Source organism: Prionailurus bengalensis, chromosome B2 (genome assembly GCF_016509475.1).
Source record: "Prionailurus bengalensis isolate Pbe53 chromosome B2, Fcat_Pben_1.1_paternal_pri, whole genome shotgun sequence".
Classification (NCBI taxonomy): Eukaryota; Metazoa; Chordata; class Mammalia; order Carnivora; family Felidae; genus Prionailurus; species Prionailurus bengalensis.
The window spans coordinates 72,333,732-72,353,463 of record NC_057349.1 but is presented as its reverse complement, the minus strand read 5'-3'; positions in this window follow the sequence as shown (position 1 = coordinate 72,353,463).

Genomic DNA, 19,732 nt, shown 5'->3' with positions numbered 1-19,732 from the left:
AAATTTGTTGTTGACCCCCAAAATAGATCAAAACCAATAATATCTGATTGTTTACAAAGTGGTATCATATTAAGTTGAATCCTATGAAATTGCCATTTTAGAGATCAAAAATGCTCAAATATTAGCAATTCACATGTTTCAACTTTAATATTTATATCATAATTACACTCATTGTGAATACTAAGTTTTATCAATATTTGCATGAACCTCAGGGAAAAGCTAATTAATATATATTGGCCTATCTGAGATATTTTGTGAAAAAAAATTTACTCTTCAAAAAGAGGTCAGAGATTTTCTTGTACTAAATTTTCTTCAGACTTTAGAGACCAGCATTACAAATTGTTTCACTTCAAATATGACCAAATTGGTAAATCACTTGTGAGAAGATAATGTTAAAATTACGTTTTCCTTGTAAATTTGGATGAGACGGGCAAACTCAGTTTCTTGAAAAGAAAATTAGAGGCCCCCTAAATATAGATAAATTGCCTTACAATTTCCCTGTAATCAAGTAATTGAGAGAAATTGTCGCCCCTCTCACTATCCTGTACCCAACAAGTTCATCTATCTTTGTGATTTCAGGCGTGAAAAAGGAAGCTCCACATAAAACTCTCTGGGATATAGATAAAAATAAGAATGTGAAAGATATACATTTAGTTAATGATAAATCAGTTCATGATATATGACCAATGACACATTTTCACCAACACAAAAACAAAAGCCACAAAAACAGAATCGCTAATGGGTCATTTCAGTTGACTACTCCATTTAATTAGCTTCCGCTCATCATTAGTCTAAAACATAGGTGTATTTTCCTGCTACAATTCAGTAAAACATTCTGAGGTCTACATAATCTTTCGAGTGATGGATAAACATTTGAGAGAAAATATCGTGCTAAAAAAGCATCAAGATTATGATTTAGTCCCTCATGATACCAGTTTCAGAAATGCCACTTCCCCTTTCCTCATATCAACCCGTATCCAGTGTAAAGTTTCAAACCTATTGCTCTATTTAGAGAAATTACTTTTGTAACAATCAAAAGCATGTCGGATTACGCAGTAGACATCAAAACTTTAGTTATAGCCTTGATTTTATTTTTTATACTTTTTAATGTTTTTATTTAAAAACCCAGGGCTCGAACTCACAAACCACAAGATCATGATCTGAGCCAATGGCAGATGCTTAACCAACTGAGCCACCCAAGTGCCCCTACTCTTCATTTTAAATGCTGTAATTTTCAATCAGGGAACAAAGCTAAACGAGTTGCCTTGTTGTCAGTTTGCTGAAGTACTGTTCTAGGATAAAAACTGATTTGGATTAGGATTGTACAAAGCAAATACAGCACAGATGATTGAATATGATGTGCAGTGATGGTTCAGTCTTTTGTGCACTAAAATAAATACTTGCCAGACACTACCTCTGGGGCAGATACAATGTTAGAGACTGGGAACAGACAGACAAATAAAGCTCATAATCCTGAGCAGTTGTGTAAGCATTACCATGAGATATGGTACAATCAAGTCTTCGTATCTGTAGTAGCCGTTTTCTATAAAGTTGCCAAGAATACTAAGTTAGCAAAAACTAAATCATTGCTCCAAGGGGAAATGTAAGGTTAGGTTCCTGCAAGCCTCTGGTCACATTTTGATCAACTAATCAAGACATAACCTTGTTTTATGTGTGTTTCTGTTTAAAGACACCTCATTTACTATGTATTGATCCATTAACATTGAATTCATAGTTGATAGTACTATACCTCATGCCTGAATGAAAGTTATCTAACACACATATTTTCTCCACAAAATATATCACAGTCTTCTTTACTTAGGAACACTATACAGTACTTCAACTCTATACATGATGGGGTCATTTTAAACAGCAAAATCTCTCAACAAAAGCACAAAAATGAAAAATCAAAAAATGCAGCACTAAATAGATCACTCAAAGGGCACTTATTTACCATAGGAGAGATGAAATTAAAAGGAAGGGTATCACTTTGTTTGACCTCAGCTGGGAATGTACACCTTAGGCAACTCAATTTTTTACACTCTGTGCATGTCTGTGACTAACCATGAAAATGCCATGAGTATTACTTGACATAACAAATATGTTTCAGTGAGTAGGAAAATTTGCAAACACAGGATCCTTAAATAATGAGAATCAACTGTAATTGCATGTACAGTCACATGTAATTGGACGTATCTGCAATATGCAAAGTATTTGCATATGCAAAGTATTATGTAGCAGTCACTGGTCTTCTCAGCTTATAAAAAACACCAGGATCTTTCCTGCTTTAGGTCTTTGAAAACACAATATGCTATTCTTTCTTACTAGAAGGTAGTTCCCCAAACTCTTTGCATGACTGCCTCTTCTTAATTTTCTAAGCTTCCATTAACATGTATCTCCTGTGACTGTCTTCTCTGATTGCTCTATTAAACTTACCCCTATTATCTCTAACCCTTTAATCTTATTTCCTTTAAAATACTTATTGCACCAAACGCCCCCTGTATATGTTGCATATTCCTATAGGTTCAGAAGCAGTGGGAGCAAGGATATAGACATGGCCATATTACACAATACTTAAAAGCTGTTTTGAACACATAATGAAAACTTAATGATTAAAGTTTTTCTAATATATTAAAAAGCTGTTAAAACCATTGTATCTGATATAAGTATCTATAAAACTTTTGAAACAATTAAAACAGATTTTGGTGAATTATGAATTTGTAAATTTGGCAAATTGGGTCAACCTGAAAATGTTCAGCAAATCCTCCAAATTTTGAAATGACTGAAACCAAAAATTACTTCAAAAGAAATTAAAAAGAAGTTAATGTAAATTAAAAAGTTCCTTTATGGACTATATTTTGATCCCATTGTCATTGAAAAAAATTAAAGAATAAGCATCCATGAATACATTCATAAAATCTATATTAATGAAAACACAAAATGACATTTAACATCATTTAAAATTATGCTAAGAAAGAGTATGCCAAATATATTCTTGAGAAAGCTTATTGATCATCTTCAATAAAATGATTTCTTGAAAAAACATTTTGAACAAGTTGGCAAATTTGTGAGTTCCTCAAATTGTTCATTGGTATGTTGAGGCTCCAGTAATTTCACCTGCTTCCCTTCCAACAGCATAATTTTCAGAGATGGGGCGGTTGGTGGTCAAAGCCTAGTATACCGAGTGATGCCAGTGAAAAGGCAGAGTAAGAAGCTCTAAATTCTACTATTCCATAAAACCAGTGGGGAAAAAAAGGCAAACATTGTCAGAATCAACTTATTTGGAACAGTGGAAATTAACTAAAGACCTAGAGCAACATTAATAGCACTCATTCAAGGAAAGAAAGTTTTCAGTAAAAGTAGTTAACTTTGTGGCATTTTAACTTGCCCCACTCTTATCTCCCTCTCCTCTGATCAGTGATAGCAATGCAAATAACAGTCTGCATTCCTAACACTAAATGTAAATTCATAAAGAATTGTAATTATTTATTTAAACCTTTCTGGTGACTCCTTGGAGAACCAGCTCAAAAAAAAGAGAGAGAGAGAGAGAGAGAGAGAGAGAGAGAGAGAGAGAGAGAAAGAAAAAAGTATCTTTACCTTGTTGAATTTGAAACTGACCCAGTGCTAAAGTTGCTTTCTGGGGAAATTACAAAAAACATTTGCAAGCTGATATACTGGACACTGCTGCCCAAGGCAGTAAGTGACATTTGGGACTGTCAAGGACTATCATGGACTAGCCTAAAATCTTGAGGGGAAGGGCTAGGGAATAAAATGTACATAGGGGCTTTGAAAAGCTCCAGCATCCTCTTGAGAATAAAGAAGTCCACACACATGCTCAGACCTGTGGACATACATCTAAAAGGTCTTGAGCTCTCACTTTCTGATGACCTTGAGGCTCTGCAGAGGTGGGAAATAAAGCAGAGTTGAAACACTGTGGTTAAGCACTGAAGGTAAGAAGAAATTTCCCAACACAGAGTCAAATTGCAAAGACGGAGATTTTTTTTTTGCTTATTTATTTGCTTTTGGCTACAGCCATTTAAGGAACTCTCTGTAAAATAAGTACCTAACAGAATGCAGACTTTAGAAGAGACTTTCAGGGCCATATATGACAAAGAATATAGAATTTACAAAATTAGTTTACAAAAGTCACCAAACAGCAACAACAATAAATCTGGGGAGGGTTGAGAATCTGATTTCCACAATTGCCACATTAGAATACTCAAAAAAAATTTGTTTTCAACAAAAAGTTACAAAGCATGCAATGAAACAAGAAAGTATGGCCCCTACACACACAGACACACAGCAACTGAAAGCGTCTGAGGAAACCCAGACACTACCAAACAGACTTTTAAATGGCTATTCTAATGTTCAGCATGCTGCAGAGAACTACATCTAAAGAACTAAATAAAGTATAAAAATAATATTTTGCCAAATAGAGAACAGCAATTTAAATATGGAAATTATAAAAAAAAACTAAATAAAAATTGAGGGGCTGAAAATACAACAACTGAAATTTAAAAATTCAGAATTTTGAGCCAACAGAATAAAGTATTAATAAGCTTTATAATAAGTCAGTTGAGATTAGCCAGTCTGAAGAACAAAAAATAAAAAGAATAAAAAGAAATGAGCAGGGCCTAGAAGACTGGTGGGACACCATTAGTGCAACAACATACATATCATGGGAATCCTAGGAGAGGAGAGAGAGAAAAAGGCAGAAGAAATGCCTTAGAAAAATAATGACTAAAAACTTCTAAAATTTGATGAAAAGTATTTTTTTACATATACAAGAAGCTCAAAAAATTCCAAGTAGGAAAAATTCAAAGAGATCCACATCAAACACATTGTAATCAAATTGTTGAAAATCTTGAGAACAACAAGAAAATAGCAACTTGTCACATATAGGGGATGTCCAATAAGAGTAACATCTGATTTCTCATCAGGAACCATGGAGACCAAAAGGCAATGGGGTTACATACTTAAAGTGCTAAAAGAAAAAAAAAAAAAAGAAAGAAAAACAAACACTTGTTAAACATGGATTCTATATCAAGCAAAAGTATCCTTCAATAATGGAAAAGGAGTTAAGACATTCCCAGATAAACAAAAACTGGTATTATATAGCAGTGCTATCGACAATAGGCAAATTATGGAAAGAGCCCAAATGTCCATCAACTGATGAATGGATAAGGAAAATGTAGTGTGTGTGTGTGTGTGTGTGTATGTGTGTGTGTGTGTGTGTGTGTTTGTGTTTACTGGAATAGTAATCAGCAATGAAAAAGAATGAAATCTTGCCATTTATAACAACATGGATAGAACTGGAGGGTATTATGCTAAGTGAAATAAGTCAGATATCATATGTTTTCACTCATATGTGGAATTTGAGAAACTTAACAGAAAACCATAGGGGAAGGGAAAGAAAAATAAGTTACAGAGAAAGAAGCAAACCATAAGAAGCTCTTAAATACAGAGAACAAACTGAGGTCCTATGGGAGGTGGGGTTGAGGGGGGAATGGGTGATGGGCATTGAGGAGGGCATTTCTTGGGATGAGCACTGGGTGTTTTATATAAGTGATGAATCACAGGAATCTATTCCCGAAGCCAAGACTATACTTTATACACTGCATGTTAGCTAACTTGACAATAAATTATTTAAAAAAAAGAATATGTAAAATAAAAAGACTGTTCTCTGGAAAATGATGTCCTAAAAGTAATGTAATAGGAAAAAAATGTTGATTTAAGAAATGATAAAATCATGTGCTTATTTTTACAGCTACTCTGAAAGAGTAAAAATAAATTGTTTATATTTTTTAAATTTTTTCAATGTTTATTTATTTTTGAGAGAGACAGAGACAGAGTGTAAGCGGGGCAGGGGCAGAGAGAAAGGGAGACAGAATCCGGAGCAGGCTCCAGGCTCTGAGCAAGCTGTCAGCACAAAACCTGACGTGGGGCTCAAACTCACAAACCGCGAGATCATGACCTGAGCTGAATTTGGACTCTTAACCAACTGAGCCACCCAGGCACCCCTAAATTGTTTATATTTTTTAATGAAAAAAAAAACAAGAGAAGTCATCACAAGCATTATCATGCTGAAATAAAAGGATACCAAAACAGAAACTCAATTCCCCATGAAGAAATAAAAACTGCTAGAAAATGTAACTACATAGGTAAAGATAAAATACAGTTTAAACCTATCTTTTGTTTTAACTTGGTTTTTTATCTGATTTAATAGAAAATATAAAGCAACAATTTTAAATTGAATTTGATGTATACAATTATACAATGTATAAGATATAATTTGTGGCAATAACAACATAAACCTTAAAAGGCAAGGTATATAGAAACAAAAGTTTTGTATACTACTGAAATTCATTTGATATTAATATGAATTAGAGAAACCCCAGAGAAACCAGGATGGCAATATCAAAAAATATAGTAAAGGATGTGACAAATAAATTAAAAAGATATAATTGAAAATACCTGTAAAACACAAAATAAAGTAACAATGGAGGAATTGAGCCCCCCCCAAAAAAAACAACATGAGACACTGAAAACAAAATCTAGCATGTGACCATGGGAGTGGATGAAAAATCATATGGCGAAAATGATTATTGTCACTGAAAGGTCAAGGAATAAATAATTTGGGGTGTTAGAATTTTTATCCCCAGGGATATTAAGAAGCAGAAAGAATAGAGGTATCAGGGAGGAAGAGCAGGTCCAGGGGCATTGTCTGCACTGAGTGAGGGAGAATGACAGCAGGAGAGAGGTCAACACAAACAAGGAGGGGGAGAAAATGTTCTAGTCCCAAGACATCAGATGGACAGGTGCCAAATTTATGATCAGCAGTAAAAGGAAACAAAGATATCACGTCTGACACTGTCCTGTGAGATGTGAAAGAAAAGAAATAAGCTGCCAAAGAAGGCAACTGGAAAGCTGAGTCCTCTGGGATTGGGTGGGTGGGTTTCAGCTAAAGTTAGTAGGTGAGGGGCGCCTGGGTGGTGCAGTCGGTTAAGCGTCCGACTTCAGCCAGGTCACGATCTTGCGGTCCGTGAGTTCGAGCCCCGCGTCGGGCTCTGGGCTGATGGCTCAGAGCCTGGAGCCTGTTTCAGATTCTGTGCCTCCCTCTCTCTGTGACCCTCCCCCGTTCATGCTCTGTCTCTCTCTGTCTCAAAAATAAATAAAACGTTTAAAAAATAAATAAATAAATAAATAAATAAATAAATAAATAAAGTTAGTAGGTGATACAGCTGGTCACACACTCACACACACACACATGCACACACACACACACACACACACACACACACACAATTGACCTAGGTCTATTTTCCTCCTCTTTTAGCACTATCCTACTGTTTCCTTTTCTGTATGCAGCAGTGATGTGACTTGGGTCCTCTAGGCAAGAACCGTTAAGCAGAACATAGTAACATAAACTTTGAAGAAACACAAAAGCACTAAAATATCATGAATTCACTTGTTAGCACAGTGTTCTAAGCAGCAAAACAAAATAAAATAGCTCTGTTTTAAAACAGACAAAATATTCTCAAGCATACCTACATTAAGACACTAGCCATTGCAGTAAAAAATGAAACAAAACTATCTGGCAACAAGTAGATATTACATATTCGAAAGACAATCATGTAAATTATAATTGAAAAATGGATTCTAAACAACAAAATAGTTTGGTAAGCTGAGGAATCATGCAGAGAAAACTATAGTTAAATAAACAAAAACATTCACTAAAGATGCTAATAATTATGTACTTTCAAAGAGCTAATCTGCTGAAATGAGCTTACAAGGCTAAAATTGTGCAAGAGAAAAATAAGGATATTCAAATAAAAGGTCTCTCTTGTACTGTTTGAGTACTGAAGCATTTAAGTGTTGCCTGCTTTGGTTCTTGCTCCTGGCTGTTCCTAAACACAAATACTAAATCAGAAAGGAGTTTTGTTTATTTTCCCAATGAATTATTCAAATCCAGAACAGTTCTCATATCCTAATGTGTTCTATTCACATTTTGAAACACCTCCCTTCTCCTTGTTCTCTGAATTGTATCACCTTACTACACAGTTAAATCACAGACTAGGCAAATGACTTTTGGTGTATATGTAACCTTGGCCTAGTTTCTTAAAATTTTTTTTAACATTTATGTATTTATGAGAGACAGGGAGAGACAGAGCATGAGTGGGGGAGGGACAGAGAGAGAGAGAGACAGAATCTGAAGCAGACTCCAGGCTCTAAGATGTCAGCACAGAGCCCAAAGCAGGGCTTAAACTCATGAACCATGATCATGACCTGCACCAAAGTCAGACTCTTAACCAACTGAGCCACGCAGGTGCCCGACTTGGCCTCGTTTCTTAACTTCCCTCTAACTGTTTTCTCATATGTAACATGCAGAAAATATTATTATTTATCTCATAAGATTGTGGTAAAATTAAACCATATAACACATACAAATTATTTTGGAAATATTTTGCTTAGCACATAGCAAGCATCAAATAAATGCTAGTTGATATTGCCAGACAAATATATTTTTATTTTTGTTTTTATCAAAGCAATAAACACACATGGCTAAAACAACATTTAAGTTTATTTATTTATTTTTGAGAGAGAGAGAGTACAAGCAGAGTGGGAGGGGCAGAGAGAGAGAGAGAGAGAGAGAGAGAGAGAGAATCCCAAGCTGGCTCCACGCTGTCAGCACAGTGCCAGATGCAGGGTTCAATCTCACAAACCATGAGATCATGACCTAAACCGAAATCAAGAGTCAGATGCTCAAATGACTGAGCCAAACAGGTGCTCCTAAAAATATTTTTAAAACATTTTTCCTATATCTAGGCTAACTCCCCAAAAGAAATTATTTAAGCAAATGATAAAAGCCTGAGAATTAGTGAAGTTACATGTTAACTTGTATAATTTTGTCTAATAGAGAATGTAACCAATTTTGATTCAGTATAAAGGATAATCCTAAAGGACACAACTTATTGTTTATAGGACATTAAGCAATTTTGTATCTTATTCAACGATCTTACCATAACATTTCTTTTTTAAATTGTCTGACAATATTTAGTAGCTCAAATGCTCTATAAACTGGTCATAGCATCTTACTAGTAACCTCTTTAATGAGTTGAAAAAAATATTTGACACATTTTCTTTTTATAGTTTAATGAGAATCATCATTTTACCTTCTTGAAAATTACACTCTAAAACAACGAATCTTAATTATTTAACTGTTTCCTCCAGTGACTACTCAAATATGTAAAAATTATTTCTAGTGCTATATCTGAATCTATCAAATTTATACATCTAAAGACAGATTTATTTATCTAAGGACTTCTTGTGATTGATGAAGATCTCTGTAGGCCCACAGCTTTTAATATGATTCTGATGTTATGAAATTTTAGTTCCTCTCTGGCTCATTCTTATAATATTTAGATAATAAAATAAATTCATTTCTTATTTCTTCAACTTAAAACAGTATCATGTGACTATTTCGCAAGCTGAGAATATCAGTACCATTCTCTGCCTTTCAGATCTTTATCCCTTTCTGTCTGTCTTTATAAATTCTAACAATGAGTAACAGTCTAAATAGGATGTATATAAACTGAACTTTTATTCCTCATGTTTGGGGTTCTCTGAGATCCTTCTCTGTGTGGTTTAATGCCTTTTAATATCAGGGGAAATTTTCTCAGCTATGATGTCTTTATATATTTATTTTTCCCCATCTTTCCTCTTTTCCTTTTCTTGGACTTATAGTTTTTGATATTGGACTTAGACTCATAGCATAGTTTTTGATATTGCCCCATACCCTGTAAATACTCTCTGTCTTGTTTCCTTTTTTGATGTGTTTTCTCTTTGTATTTCCAGTTCAGTAATATTTGTTGGACTATATTCAAGTTCATTGATTTTTTTCTTCTGCTATATTGAGTTTGCTAATAAATCTATCAGTAGAGTTACTCTTCTCTGATATCCTGTCTTTTAAAAATTTCTATCATTTTTATTTGACTTTTTATAGTTTCCATTTCTCTGTTTAAATTTCCATCTCTTTATGAATTCTCTTCACCTTTTTTACTACATTATGTTACATGATGTTACATGTTATCCAGTTATTTTAATTCCCTGAGTTTATACATCTAGGTTATCTCTGTATCTAGTTCAGTTGATTGTTTATCTCTTGAAATGTTGTTGTTTTTCATGTTTTGTGTTTGTGTGTGTCACTTTTTTTTATTGACTGAAGTTCATTGTGTGTAGGACAGTTGAGACAAAGCTAAATAAGATTTATCCATGGGTATATCTCTTCTGTGTGATATCTATTATTCATACTTTTAAAATATGAATTTTCTATCCCTATCACATTTACAAATGAAATTTAATTTGTAGAATCATTTGTATCAGACAGAACTATTTTACTTCTCTAGAAACATCACTTATGCTGCTATCATTTTTTTAGTCTGGATCAAATTGCTAGAACCCATCAAATAATTTTTTTAAGTTACTTTGTATAAATTTAAGTCTATTTTTGTTTCCAGGTGAAAATAAGTCATCCACAAAATGCTCTTGATCAATATTTCCAGATACTACACAGGAGTGCTCACCAAGTATAGTTCAACTCCAGTAAAACTTCATCTTATATATAAATGAATAATTCTGAGAGTAAATATATGAAGTCAATTTGACAATGTTCCTCTTTGGAGTCAATAAGTCATGAAAAAGTCTTAGTCTAATATTTCTCACCAAAATATTTCACTGCTCAATCTCCTGAAAATACCACAAATAATTTTCATATAAGATTTACAATATCTATGTTTAAGGGGAAAAAATCAAAGGTAAAGATATTTTGAATCATTTAGAAATAGATTAGGACATGGAACAATTTGCCCTAATTTGGTAATCATTGACCCTTCACAGTAATGTAAATGGAAACTGCTAAAATATGTCAGATTCGTGTGATTTTCACTGCATGGCACTTAAAAATTGAAAGTACAACTTAAATAGATAGACTTTCAAGAAAATTATCTTATAAATATAGAAAACAAATAAAACAATTATGGTTGCCAGAAAAAATTTAAACCACCCAGTCGAGTTTCAGATAAACAACAAATAATGTTTTAGTATAAATATGCCCCAAATACTAAATGGACCACATATTTTGTATGGAAAAAAATTGAGTAAGGATGAAACTATACAATATCAAGGGGGAATATATACAAAAGAATTAGAATAAAACAGATTTAAGTTCTGTCTTCATGTAACTACAAGTACTTGAGTACATCCTTCAACTGCTCTGATGTCCAATTTCCTCATCTATAAAATGGAGCTAATAATATGCTCCTAATGTTGTTGTGAGGATTAAGAAAATCTTAGATATCAGGTCCTATAATTAATATTATAACTGGACTCATAGTATCAATATAGAGAGGATAAAGTAGGGAAATATAAAAATTTCTTTGTTTCATTTTATATATATTTACTGTAGCCAAGGACTCTTGAGTAGAATTGGAACAGGACTTTTGATTTTCCTATACACTAAGTAAAGCTCTGTGCCTAGTATTGTGTCTGATACATCATTAATGCTTAACAATAGATAGTATTATTAAGTATTTAACTTATTAATAAGTATTTAATGTATTAAGGATTTAAAATGTATCTCTGTGTGTTAAGTAGAGAGAGAGAAACTTAACCTTCAAATCCTCCACACTAAAAAATTGATGCAAACCCTGAGCCAAGGGGATGCAAAATGATACAGCCATTCTGGAAATGAGTTTGGAAGTTTCTAAAATTTTAATATACACATCGCTTCTCGGCCTTTTGGCTAAGATCAAGTGTAAAATTTTAATATACACAAAGCAAGTGACCACTCATCCTACTCCTACACATTTACTCTGGAGTAATAAAAATTTATATTCACACCAAAACCTGTACATGAATGTTTATAGCAACTCTACTTATAATCATCAAAACCTACAAACAAATGTTCTTCAAAGGGATAATGGTAAACAAATTGTGGTAAGTCAACACAATTCCATACATTACTACTGAGTAATAAAAATATTGAAGTATTGATGTACTCAACCACTTGGATCAATCTCAAGGAAATGTTTCAAATGTTACAAATTCACAAATTTGTATAAAAATTTGCATCATTTATTTGTATAGAATTCTCAAAAATACAAATCTATAGTAACAAAGCACTGACTTGTAGTTGCCAGAATTTAGGGGTAAAAGGAGGCTATGACTCAAAAGGAATTGCTTGAAAGCTTTGAGGGGGATTGAAAGAACTTTCTGTATCCTGATTTTGATGTTGACTATCTATATTGTAAATGTGTTAAAATTTATAGAGCTTTACACCAAAAAATAATAAGTAAATTTACTAAATGCTCATTTTAAAAACAGTATTAAAGAGAATAAATATATTAGTGATCTAAACACTCTAATTAAAAGACAAAAGTTTTTAAGACAATAAAAAAGCAAAATCACTTATATGCTATCTACAACAAAAACACCCCAGATATAAAAGTAAGAGAATAAGAAAGGACATACTATGCAAATGTTCATCAAGTATAAGCTGGTGTGGTTATATTAATATAAAAGCAGATTTATAGATAAAGATGAATTTTCATAATGATAAGAGATCAATTAATAAGAAGATATAAAAATTCTGAATATAAATACTGCTAATAAGATGGTTTCAAAGCACATTAAACAGGAACAGAGAAAACTGAAAGGGGGAATAGAAATATTAGATATAATTTGCAACATCAATACTTATGCTTCCAGGAACATGATGACAAAGAATTTGGCAGAAATAAAAGACTTGAATGATATCATCCAACCATCTTGACATAATTGATGCTTATATCACACTCCCCCCAAGAATAGCAAAATGTGTGTTTTTTTTTAGGAGCACATAAAACATTCTCCAGGGTAGAATACGTGTCATAAAACAAATCTCGATAACATTGAAAGGACACAAAGGATATTCTTGGACTAGGAGGTAATTAGATTAGAATTCAGGATGGTCTTGTACTTTGGCCAGGGGTAGGGGTGGAGGGAGTAGTTGATTGCATTTTTTCTCTTTATGGTGAAAAAAAATCTTGCCAAGTCAAAAATAAAATAAGGGCAACTACAGCATGAGCGCTTACTACTGGTTATATAAGTGCTAGATTTTATGAGTAAGGCTGGTGTCTATGGTTGTCAAGTTGTGGGCATTAAAGTTAGATGGGGCCATAGCTTATATCTTTGTGAAGATTTGACCATCACAGATCTGATCATACAAAGTGACACCTCTTCTTGCTAATTCTCAAGCATCTTGTCTCATGAAGGGTTAATACAATAGTTTACTCTTTTGAACTCTGAATAGGATGTGTTCTTTCCTCAGGACATACCTGTATATTTTTTATCTATTCAGCACAGTTACTACTTATCATATGTTTTCTAATACTATTTATTTTACTAATTGATTTTTACAAAAACGAGAGTAATTGCTGGGGAACTGCCATGTTCCCAGAAATGGCAAATGAAAGAAGGGAATCCAAGTAAATTAAATTATTCTTATGTCTTTGAGCTATACTCAAACTGATCAGTCTATGCCTATTCCCCGGAGTCATGATAAAGTAGTTCATCTAACATCAATCTATTAAATAATTTCTCCACTAAAATAAGTTTCCCGGCATAACCCAGTGTGATGTCTCCAATGAGGAAAGGAAAAGCTGATTCAGAAGTAGTGGGTACTGTAAACACAGTCGGGCAATACTTGAATTTTCTTTGCCTTCATAGTCACGGTGATGAATGAAGGAGGGAACTAAAAATAACTACACAACAGATGGAAAGAAGCATAGCAACAGCACCTGATTTCCTGCAATGCTTTTTGTGGATGCTAACCTGCACAAAGCATAATGAGCGAACTGATCCAACTTAAAAAAATGAGGCAGTGTTTGCAAAAATCTAGATATTAAAAAGTAACATAATAAGCACGGATGGCTTGCCCCTGGCTACTGGCTAAGATTTAAAATTCCAGGAGCTTAGGAAGTCCAGCCAAAGGATGTAGTCTTTCTCCAGTGTCTGTGACAGGATCATGCAGCTGCTCCAAACAGCATGCACCACATGACCGATGTGTAGAATCGCTTCTTGGCACCACACCATCGTGTGAAATGTTACAACTTTGACATCACAGCCAAAAACAATATGAAATTAAATGAGATGTATAAAAACAAGCTTGTGCAAGCATGAGAACAGCTTTTGAAAAAATTAAATTCTTACTCCATAACCTACTCAGGCCAAAAACACAGTCTAACCATTCGGTTCCATTGTGACCATAAGTTCAGTGACAGCCTAAATTATCTAATTGTTGTCTCCTCTCACGTGCATTTTCCTGCTTTTACGTGGCCAGAGATACAGACACTATCCCATCAGGATGCTCTTGTGCTTTTGGGGCGCAGGGGACAAAAAAGAAAGATCTTAATAGCATTTTTCTCTTTATGATTAAAAAGTATCTTGCAAATTCGAACAAAGATTGAAACAAATGCGAACTATTGCTTGAGTGCCTATTACTACTAGTTATGTAAGTGCTAGATTTTATGAGGGTTGTCATACATAGCTGTGCAGTTGTGCGTGTGGGTACCTAGCCAAAGTACAACTGGGGGTTGAAATCTTCCCCCAAGACAAAGAGCTTCTTCCTCCTAATTTGCCTGTCCGTGGGTGGTGCCTATTTCAATCTGGTTTCTGAGAAGAGGTGTCTTTTACTAAGTCACACAAATGTAGTGGCATTTGTATGCAAGCGGAAATCCTAAATGTGACAGACACTAACAAAATGTAAAAACAAACAAGATCTGGATAGATACAATCAGAACCAGGGAAATAAGAAAGAAAACTGCTGCAAGGGAAGGGTAAAGTTCTTACAAAAGATCCCGAAGGCTGGACGGACCTTGAAGGGCAGGTTGGATGCACAGAGAGAAGACTGTAGGCATCATGGGCATTGGAAGTAAATGGGACCATAACCATATGCCCAAGAGCTACATCACTCATTCACAACTGGGTGAGATGAGAGCTGTGCTCAAGAACTAAGAAGATACAATGCGTATCTCATTCATGTACTTTTATCACTACAGGACACACTTTAACATTTTTTAAGAAAACTATTCCAAAAAAGAGGAAAAAATTTTGTTTAACAGAAAATATATTTTTGCTTTGAATTTTGCCTCACAACAGTACAATTCAGGGTTTTATAAAAATAAAAATTGTCAGAGGAAAGAATGGGTTGATTGCTTGTTGTTGTTAAGTAGAGATTCCACTAAATAGTCACATGAATGCATTCCATTCTAGGCAAATAGATTAAGTAAGGCAATCACAGACTATTAGGAAAAACATAAAAGACATAAGCCATGAAGATGTGCAATGTACCAATGTGAATGACTTTTAATATAAGAAAAATCATGGGGAAAATGCATTCTTTTTTTCTTTACATAGATGCAGTTGTTTAGAATAACTTGTAAATAACAAAACTCCCAACAGTAACACAGAATTTCTTTCTTTGTAGTTTAAAATTCAAAGCCATGATTATCACACCATTTAAGTTCATCCATATAAGAAGCACCTTATTCAGCTTCTTCCATGCCTTTCATCTTTTTAATGATTGTTACCCCATCTCTTTCTTTTTAGTGTCTTTGTCTTCTGCTTGCCCTTCACTACATTTTCTCCCTCCCTAATGTCCAATGTCCCAACTCACTTCCTAACAACCAACCCTGTTAAAATCCAACCTAGTACAATGTTTTTATTACACTCAAATAGGCATAGATATGATGTTCAACTATTTCTGTGCTCACTGGATCCCTTTTTATTTTTATTTTTTAATCTACGCATCGAAAGTCATAAAATGTAGCCAGACTCGAACAAAGACAAAGAAAGTACCAGGATGGGAAGGACAACATAAATGAAGCCTTTTGAGGAATAGAGCCATGTTTATGTTGTTGTCTCTGCTTAGAACACCAATCACCTATCACACCTCCCACATAGCTGTGTTTCCTTCCCTTCATTCTCTAACTTGGTGGCATTCCCTCTGCAAAGCCTGACCTAACTTCTCAATAAAGGGGCTCTCACTGCAGCCCATTTAACTACTTATAAAGCACTTAGTGTGATTCCTTGGGGGAGAAGGATCAAGTACATCCCCATATCTACCATGAAAACAGGGTAGAAATGGAAGGAAGGAAGGAAGGAAGGAAGGAAGGAAGGAAGGAAGGAAGGAAGGAAGAGAGAGAAAAAGAAAAATGAAAAAAATTTAAGAAGAGAAGCCATTAAAAATATAATAGTTTAGGGGAACCTGGGTGGCTCTGTTGGTTGTGTCTGACTTCAGCTCAGGTCATGATCTCACAGCTTGTGACTTCAAGCCCTGTATTGGGCTCTGTGCTGACCATTCAGAGCCTGGAGCCTGCTTCCGATTCTGTGTCTCTCTCTTTCTCTTCCCCTCCCCTGCTCATGCTATGTCTCTAGATAGATAGATAGATAGATAGATAGATAGATAGATAGATAGATAAAACATTGAAAAATAAAGCTTATTAAGTCACTTGAAGGAACGTTATGTAAGGAAAAAACCACCTTATTCTACATAATTTAGACAACAGAAAAGTGATCAATGGCAAAAAGATTCACAGGGGCAGTTTTTGACTCACACTAGAAGAAAGAACTTTATGAAATTATAGTTGTCTGAAATAGGATAAAGTATTCTGCTTTTTGTCTCTGGAAATATCCATATAAAGCCTAGAAAATTACTTTCAAGAGACTGTGTGAGATTTATATAGTAGATAGTAGTTGGACCATATTGACTTTGAAAATACTTTTAAGCCTGGACTATATTCTTTTGTTGAATTTCAACATCCAGGAAGGACAATACATTGATTAAGGCTCTATATTTCTCTCTCTGTCTCTCTCTCTCCCCGACCCTCAGCCATTTAGCCCTTCACAGAGGGTAGTATTTTCAACAAATATTTATTTTATAAATCTGCATTTGTCTTCTGAAAGAACAAAAAACTTTTCATGAAATCCTTATGGTAAGTTATCACGTTACACAGATTGACATCTGAAAACAGTTTTAAAAAGTACAAGGGAATGAGACATACCACAAGCAAATATTTTTATGCCTACTGTACATGAGAGAAAAAGAAATTCAAAATATATGAACCATATTTCTCAGAAAAATGTCTGTGATGCATAAGCAAAAGCTATGAGTAGACTACATACAAATAATTATGATAATTTCTAAATACAGTCATTAAACATTTATATCATGTTTTTAGCTTGTTATATGCGGATATATCTAGATTGTTTTGTGTTGATCAAAAGTTGTGTGACCTTTTTTTTGCCAATATTTGGAATTTGGCAAAACTTAAAGTGAATTTTTCCACTATTTATTAAGCCCATATGAATTTCAAGGATTATTTATGAGAATGGTTTGATTCATTTGGAAGGTTCCTACTGATGGATTTGTTTATAAAAGCATGTTAATGCCTAGAAAATGTACTCAATTAAATTTTTCAGATGAATTTTTCCATCAAAAGGAGCACTAATTCTGAACTTATCCTAAGGACTGGGCTTCTAATCCCCCTTTGGCCTCGTTTCCTTAGCAGATCAGCCATTTCCCGAACACCCACTCCATGCCAGGGACTTCACATGTGTACCAAGGGAGTCCTGGCTGAGTTTGTTCCCTATGAAATTTCTTTTTCGATTGAGAAAAGATTAATTAGGAACTGGACTGGGCTTGATGTAGCCCCATGTGAACTAGACAGCCAATGTCCCACAGATGGTCTTACTTAAGACTAAATAACCTAGATTTTAGGAAAACAAACTGGTGTTCGACTACTGTGGGAACCGGGCACTGTGTTGGTGATGCCATAGGACCAAACTGAGAGTCTTGCCAAAAGAAAATGATGATGAAAATCTGGTCTTTTCTATAGACCTTGAAAGAATGCTTTTCATCCTAAAAGTGCCAGAGTTCAAAATCATGGGCACACTTTATTAAAAAGAGCCTGAAGACATGAAGCTATGCATAACTGCTAATTGCCACAAGCTTCTAAACACAAAAGAGACTTAGATCTACCCCTTAATTGTAGTGTAGGGAAAAGGTTGTACGTAATTTTATGGATAAATGCAAACAAATGTTGAGTAGCTTTAAAAAAGGACATTTCTTTTTCATGAAAACTGTGTATTAAATTGATGATTCAACTTTCATTGGAAGCCATCTTAATTTTTTTTTTATTTTTCTTAGAAGCTAATTCAATCAAATGTTGTGGCACCGAATACTTTTGCCCATCTCTCTACCCCCAATAAATTGTAAACATGTTAGTGGTATTTTATTCACTCATGACACACATGGCAGCCCCTCGTGCTCTATTACACTTTGCTTTATATCAGCTGCAAACTATGAGTCAACAACTCACACAGCTTTAAATAATATGGTTTGTGAAAGGAGGCACTATGCATAGCAGTCACCATTTTACATGCAGAAAGCCTGGTAGATTGACATGAGGATTGAAGATCTTAAAAAATCAAGAGATGATATTTATGATTTTGAATCTTTCAGTTCCAAGAATTGTTGTTGCTGTTGTTTTTAACCCAAAGTTACTAGCTTCCTCATCTCTGTCTTCTTTTTCTCATGTTTTTCTTTTTCCAATCCCAGTTGTTACAAGGTTCTCCTGGAAATGTAACCTTTATAATATGAATGATATTTTAGAACAAGATCAGATTCAGTAACCATGGAATCGGATCCATTCTTTCACTGCTCGTGTAACATAATAGCACCTATCATGTGTCAGAACAAAACAGGAAGGTAAATAAAACACCTCTCCACCTTCAAGTTATACACAACACAATGGGAAAAGATCTTGAAAGTTTACTTAACTATTTTTTAGTCTACAAATTGTTTCAATGGCATGACCATTCAAACATGACCCAGTTTGTCCAGGAGTTGGTTTGGGGGCAGAGAATGAAATCAAGGAAACAGTATATAAGTCAATGCCACTATCGACCTTTGACCATCATGGAATTCTAGGAATAAGGAAGATGCTTGAGCCAAGACTTGAGTGTTTACTTGACTTCCTTCCTTCCCTTGTAAACTTCTCATCTTCTTTGTCCATGACACTCTGGCTTTTCCCACTTTGCTCCTCTTTACCTTATTTCCATCATATGGTAAGCTTCTTGAGGGCATAATGATGGATTCTTTTTCCTTTGGGTCCTCACCAAGTTACCCACTACCACACTTGGTACATAAGTGCTTAGTGAACGTTTTTTGAATTCTAAAGTTTGCACTAATGAAAAGGAAACTATAAAATATTATCAAAGGAGCAAAACAAAACTTTCAAAGGATACTTGATGTTAATAGTATCTCTATCAGAGAGCAAGGTGTTTGTACTTAATTTCCTACAATGTCATACATACAACGTAAGCCTACTCAGTTGAATTTTCCACTGGTCAGCTAATGCATGTGCAGGGGCACTGAAACAAATGAGGAAGAGAAAGAAGCACTTTGAACAGCTTACAAATTACTCCTCATAATCTGGAAGATAAAATCCATTTTTATTTCAGCATATGTGGCAGATATTGAAGGTTGCCTAGCACAAGCCATTTCCCTCCTCTTGCTCTAGTGGCCATCCTTACCTCTTCATGATAATCTGAAGAGGCAAGCTATTCAAGTTACCAGCTTCACTTTCCAGTAGAGGAGACATAAGGGGATTCCACAGAGAGGGTTTGGGTGACC